Raw genomic sequence first — 6,741 nt, 5'->3', positions numbered from 1 at the left:
TGTGTGTGCATAAGTGCATTTATCCAAATTTTTCATCAGGGCTGTTCGGTGTATGCACACATGCATGCACATGTCCAAGATGGCAGCTTGGTGTACAACTGGAGTGCACATCAGCGGCTGGATGTACACGATAGTGGCTAGACATCTGTATGTGGGGTGCATGTTTAACTGTGTGTATGACTGTGCAGTGGCTCATTCTGTGTTGATTTGTATGCATGCCTTGGTGTGGATTTTGTCCAGATGTGAGTGTGCACATACACACTAGTGTGGGTGAGTGCCCTGTGTCCCAGCTCTCATTTCTCTCCTCCCCAGAAGGTGAGGATTCACTGGCCTCACTCGCTCTCTGACCCAACCTCAAGTCATTGAGAGACTTATGGAGGGTCTCAACTCCCAGGATAGACAAAGCAATCCTGTGTAGGAATCAAGCAGGCACTGGAGGAAAGGAAATCCTCCAAGGCCTGGCTTTCACTTCTCCCTGTTCCTTCCACTGCTCTCTTCCACTAGCTACCCATATTTCGCTCCACGGCCAGAGCATCTGGTTAACAGCTGGTAAGTGACACAAAATTTATAGTCAGAATTTTAATACAGATATGCATTTGAATTCTAATGTTGGAACCGCTGCCTTAATCAAGTCAGATAACCTCATAGATGATGTTTCATTTTCTAAAAAATTGGGAGAATATTACCTGCACTGCCTTTACCCCAAAGTTGGAACACTAACTCATAAAGATGTTTGGTAAGCCATTGAACTATGTAGGAAATTATTACTAATACTACATAAACACCATTTGAGAATGAAAGTTTGTAGGCTCAACAAACATTCATTCGACAAATATTTGATAAGCATCCATTATGTGTCAGTCCCCAAGCAAGGTGCTGGGGATATAGAGGGAAACAAATAGGCTTGATGCCTACCCTCATGAAACTTAAGAATCCTCCAGCTGGGGATGACACAAGTGGTTACAAGTGAAATGAGTGTTATAGAAAACAAACCTTAAAGTATAAACTGGGCAGTAAGGGGAAGGCCTGGGAAAGTGATGTTTCAGGTGAACCCTGAGAGATCAGTGAGACTTGTCTGAATGTAGGGGAAGTGTGACCTTAGAAAATGAAGGAATGATAACATGTGGAGTGGAGTTTAGGGTGTTGATACACAGATGGCTGGAAAGGAAACTTCTATCCACTGCCCCTTGGGTCAGATGTGTCAGCAATCAGAAAGTTGAGGAAACTGCTTAAAATGCCTGGAAGTCATTCAGAATCTAAAGGGCTCAGGAAAGCCCCTCTCCTAGGGTAGAGTGGTAATATCTGTGTGTTATCCATGTGGCTCCATTATGACAGGGGTTGAAATCACTGGCATGCTCTCATTGGTTAGAAAAAAAAAAAAAGGTTAATGAAAAGTATAAGAGGGGCAGTGGTGCTGTACCTGGCAGTGTGAAACATTTAGTAAACACTACTGACTGAATAAATGGGGGCAAATGTTTTCCCAACTTTTGAAGGATACCTGGAACCTAGGTTTCCTAAAGCCTGGCAGAGTTCCTGGGTCCTTGTCCTATGGTTCCTTGCAGTGCTGATGGCTTCAGGTAGCAGGCAATCCAAAATATTTCTGAAGTGGCAGTTCTGTGAGCTGTGGGAACTGTGTCAAGCTAGAATGGGGCTTAGAACTTCCTCTCCCTAGTCTCTCTCTGTCTTTACTCTCTGTCTTGAATTCAGTCTATGAACATTTGTTTGTTTGAGATGGAGTCTCGCTCTGTTGCCTAGGCTGGAGTGCAGTGGTGCAATCTCAGCTACCGCAATCTCCATCTCCCAGGTTCAAAAGATTCTCCTGTCTCAGCCTGCTGAGTAGCTGGGACCACAGGCACGCACCACCACACCCGCCTAATTTTTGTACTTTTAGTAGAGATGGGTTTTCACTATGTTGCCCAGGCTGGTCTTGAATTCCTGGCCTCAGGTCGTCTACCTGCCTTGGCCTCCCAAAGTGCTGGGATTAGAGGCGTGAGCCACCGCACCGGCCACAGTCTATAAACATTTATTACCTATTATGAGTATGGGGACAAAGGGATGAACTTCTGAATGAGAACACAAATTACACTAGGAGGCAAAATACAATTAAGTGCCATAGGAAAGGTGCAAAGTGTGAACATGAAAGAGGAGGATTTTCCCCTTCGATTTCATTCATTTCACATCCACTCACGTCTAGAGAACATGCTAGTATCCATCTAGAGAAGATGAATGATATTACGACATTGATGGCCACAGAGTGGGGCAGCCATGAGGCAGATGTGGCAGATTGGCTTGTTCCACAATTGTCCAAACTCTTCTTGGTGTGCCTTCCTACACAACAGAGACTAGAAAGCTAAAAATCCATTTCTCAGACTCTTTGCTGTTGGGGCTCCCATTCTAATTTACGTTTAGCTAGTCCTGTGCACCTGGGAAAGACCTGAATTCAAAATTGTGTTAAGAAAAACAAAAAACCAAAACCAAAAACAGTTACGTGAAGAGGAGGCAGCAGCCTGGGAGGAATCCACTTTGCTGGTGGTAACCTGGAAGGTGCAGTGTGACTCTGGAGTTCTGCCAGTTCCTGATCCCCAGATTACACCTAAGATGTTGTGTTCCTGTAGTCAGACTGGGCCAGTCGCTGGCCTGCTGACTGTGGCAGAAGTAACTGTTCCCTTGGGGTGGTGGGGTTAGTACGACGGTGGGCTTTGGGTTTTGGGACTCATTCCTGCAAGCCCAAGTCAGAACTTGTTCTGCAATGGTTCTGAGTTTATTTGATTCTTTTTATTAAATTCATGTCTGCTTAAAATCCTAACTGACATGTCATGTTGTGAACTATAGGTGCTGTGAAAGTCAGGGAAAGGAGATGAGTGTGGATCAGAACAAGCAGAGAAGAAATCTAGAGGACTGCCTTCTTTCCTCTTTCTATCCACCTCCTATGCTCAACCCCATTTCAATCCTACTATCAACCTTCAGATTAATCGGTTGATTAAATATCAGCAACAATGTACCAGGCACTCTGCTTGATGTTGGGGTCACAGTGATGAACGAATAAGGAAGGTCTCTGCTTCCACAGAGCTTACGAGACAGATGTGAAACCAGCAACCAAATAAACATATAATTCAAAATTGTGGTGAAAATAAGAGGAAAACATGGGAAAGAATAATGGTATGAAGTCTGTAAGATAAACTATTTTGATTGAAAAGTCTAGATGATCTCTTCAGTAGGTGATATTTAAGCTGAGTCCCAAAGGACAAAAAAGGGCTAGTCGGCCGGTGGACGCGGTGGCTCATGCCTGTAATCCCAGCACTTTGGGAGGCTGAGGCGGGCGGATCACGAGGTCAGGAGATCGAGACCATCCTGGCTAACACGGTGAAACCCCGTCTCTGCTAAAAATACAAAATATTAGCTGGGCCTGGTGGCGGGCGCCTGTAGTCCCAGCTACTTGGGAGGCTGAGAGGCAGGAGAATGGCGTGAACCTGGGAGGCGGAGCTTGCAGGGAGTGGAGATTGTGCCACTGCACTCCAGCCTTGGCAACACAGCAAGACTCCATCTCAACAACAACAATAACAACAACAACAACAACAACAAAAGGGCTACTCATATAAAGGTGGCCAAGGTGAGGAGAGGTGCCAGGCAGAAGAAGCAGGGTATGTACAAGCTACCTTAGTCTTTCCAAACATCTTTCTAATGCTTCCCTGTGTAACAGAGGATAAAGCCTAAACTCACCCTCTTTTTGGTTGAGGGGACTGTCCTATGCATTGTAGGATTATCAGGATCTCTGGCCTCTACCCACTAGATACTACCTGCTAGTAGCAGCCCCCTCAGCCTCAGCTAGGACAACCAAAAATGTCTTCAGACTTTGCCAAATCTTTCCAGAGGGGCAAAATTGCCCTCTATTGCAAAGCACTGTCTTACAGGTAAGCTCTGCTTTGGTCAGGGTGGTTTTCTCACTGACTCCCAAATGCACCATCAATGTTTACATTTCTGTACCTACATATGCCGTTCCCTCTAATTACTATATCTTCTTCTGCCTCTCTACAAAGCCTTACCCATATTTCTACCACAAATCCATGGCTTTTTCCATTGGGGAACTCTGGATGACTCTCATGTGTTTTGGGTGGTAGGGGAAGAAAGGTCCATCCTAGTGCCCTGTCTGCTCTCTGGCTACAGCAGCAGGGGCATGTGAATTATGTACCCTTTCCTTTTCTGCCCAGTTAGGAGTTGAATTGGTGGGCATGAGACCCAAGTGAGCCAATCAGCGTCTTTCCACGTGATCTCCATAAGAGTGCATTGCTTTTCTTTTGAATTGTTGACTGCAAAGAGGTAGCCCCTGGACTGCCACTAGCCATGTTTTTCTTGGCACTTGGAGAGAGCCTGCTTATGGCAGGAGACAATGACATCAATACACAAATAGAAGTAGATCCAAGAAGAACTGAAAGGTGGAGCAAGTGCCATGACTACATTATTAAAGCCCCTTTTTCAGATACTTGTGCTAAAACAGTTTCATTTGCGTATTCTTTTTCTCTTTCTTTAAGCTAGTTTGAATTGTTTCTGTCAGTTACCATGGAAAGTCCTAATCAATATCCTTCAATGCCTAGTTCAAATCTTTCCTCTTTTATGAAGTCCTCTCAGCATAATAGTATGAAGAAAATGCCTTATTTGCATTCTTAACTGGTGGTTTGGTGGATCCCAGCAGCCATGCATCTCTTCCCAACTCTGAGTTTAGTGATGTAATGTTGGTAATGTGAAAGTAATCACACCATGAAATCAACATATTCTACAAATCAGAGCAGTTCCCTCTACCGCAGCCCCCAGCCTGTTCACCAGCACATCACTGTCTAAATCCCTTCATAATTGTATCACCCATTTGGATAGTAATCATGTAGTGATTTGTGACACTTCTTGCATTTTGAAAAAGGTGAGATTGGGAGGACAAGTACCATTTATGCTGCATCTGAATCTTCAGAATCTCAAAGGAGGAAAGGTCCTGAGAAATAATTTGGTCCACAGTCTTCATTTCATACCCAAAGACAAAGAGGTCCAGAGATCTTCAGTGACTTAATGGTTGTGGAGCCAAGAAGAAAGTCTTCTGACTTACACTCATTATTTAAATGTAGGCTTTTTTTTTTTTCTTCCATTTTCAGCCTTTTATTTTCTCCAATTTTGGTATAAAATAGTATTTTAGGCCGGGCGCGGTGGCTCAAGTCTGTAATCCCAGCACTTTGGGAGGCCGGGACGGGCGGATCACGAGGTCAGGAGATCAAGACCTTCCTGGCTAACCCAGTGAAACCCCGTCTCTACTAAAAAATACAAAAAACTAGCTGGGCGAGGTGGTGAGCGCCTGTAGTCCCAGCTACTTGGGAGGCTGAGGCAGGAGAACGGCGTAAACCTGGCAGGTGGAGCTTGCAGTGAGCTGAGATCCGGCCACTGCACTCCAGGCTGGGCGACAGAGCGAGACTCCATCCCCCCCCCACAAAAAAATAAAAATAAAAATAAATAGTATTTTAAAACTATTGTTGAATCATTCCAAACAGCTGATAGCCAAGATCCAACTTCTCAGATGCTTACTTTTAATAAGGGTCTGTGAGCTTCTCCAGAATGAGATAATTCCAGATGGTGCTCACCAATATGGCAGTATCGGGGAGACAGCTATTCATAGAGAGGACTTGCTGCCATTCCACAGACTTCTAAACCCTCAAGCCTGGAGAACTGTACTCACTGTTGTAATGCCATATGAGGGAAAAGATCAAAATAGCCCAGGTTTAAAAGACCATGTCGAAGTGAATGTTGGCTGCTTTGTGTATTGTTACTTAGAATGAAACAAGATCAACCCAAATGAAAGCTTGCTGATTTATAAAAAATTAAAAATACACAATTAATTTTTTGATATAGCCATTCTGTTTCCAGGAACTTATTCTGGAAATGTGCAAATGGATATTCATTGCAACCTTGTTTAATAAAGGATTGGAAACCATCTAAATGCCCAGTAATAGGGAGCTGATTAAATAAATCACTATACATATCCACACAGAGGCAGAATTCTATGTCTTATATGGAATGATCTCTGAGATATACTGTTTAGTGAGAAAAATAAGGAGCAGAACAATGTACATAGTTTGCTACTATATACCTTAATAAAAGAAAGGCAAGGAAAACACACATGGGTATAAAAACAATTATTTCTGGAAGGATATACAAGAAATTGTAACCCATGAAGTTGTCTCTGGAGATGGGAACTGGAAAACAGTTGTCAGAGGGAAGCTTATTCACTGCTTGTCTTTTGGAATGATTTGATTTTTGAAACCATGGGAATATGTTATTCAACATCCCTCCCTACAAGAAAATAAAAAAATAAAGTCTATGCTGTGTTGTAGTTTTTCAAAATTCTTCTTTTGCTCTTATGGATGAGCTGGATCTGGGGATGTGCCAGAGTTTGGATAGTTAATAATAGTAATCCCTCTACAATGATATACTTTCTTTAAAAAAATTTTAAAATAGCTTTTTGTTCCATCTTTCAAATTCGGGACAAGTATTTCCCTCATTATACATCTGAAGGAACTGAGTGAGGCACAGAGGCAGGTCATCTTCCCAAGGTTACACTTTGAATGAGGGTCGGAGTTGGGATAACCAAAATCTTGTACCCAGCTATAAGTTCTTTCTACTAGACTATATTTAGCTGGGCAGAGGGTATCAACAAGCGAGTAGTTTTCATGGGAAGGAAAAGAAGAACCAGAGAGTTTTCAGAGG

Source organism: Piliocolobus tephrosceles, chromosome 4, assembly GCF_002776525.5.
Source record: "Piliocolobus tephrosceles isolate RC106 chromosome 4, ASM277652v3, whole genome shotgun sequence".
In the NCBI taxonomy this organism is placed as follows: Eukaryota; Metazoa; Chordata; class Mammalia; order Primates; family Cercopithecidae; genus Piliocolobus; species Piliocolobus tephrosceles.
This window is presented reverse-complemented; position numbering follows the sequence as displayed.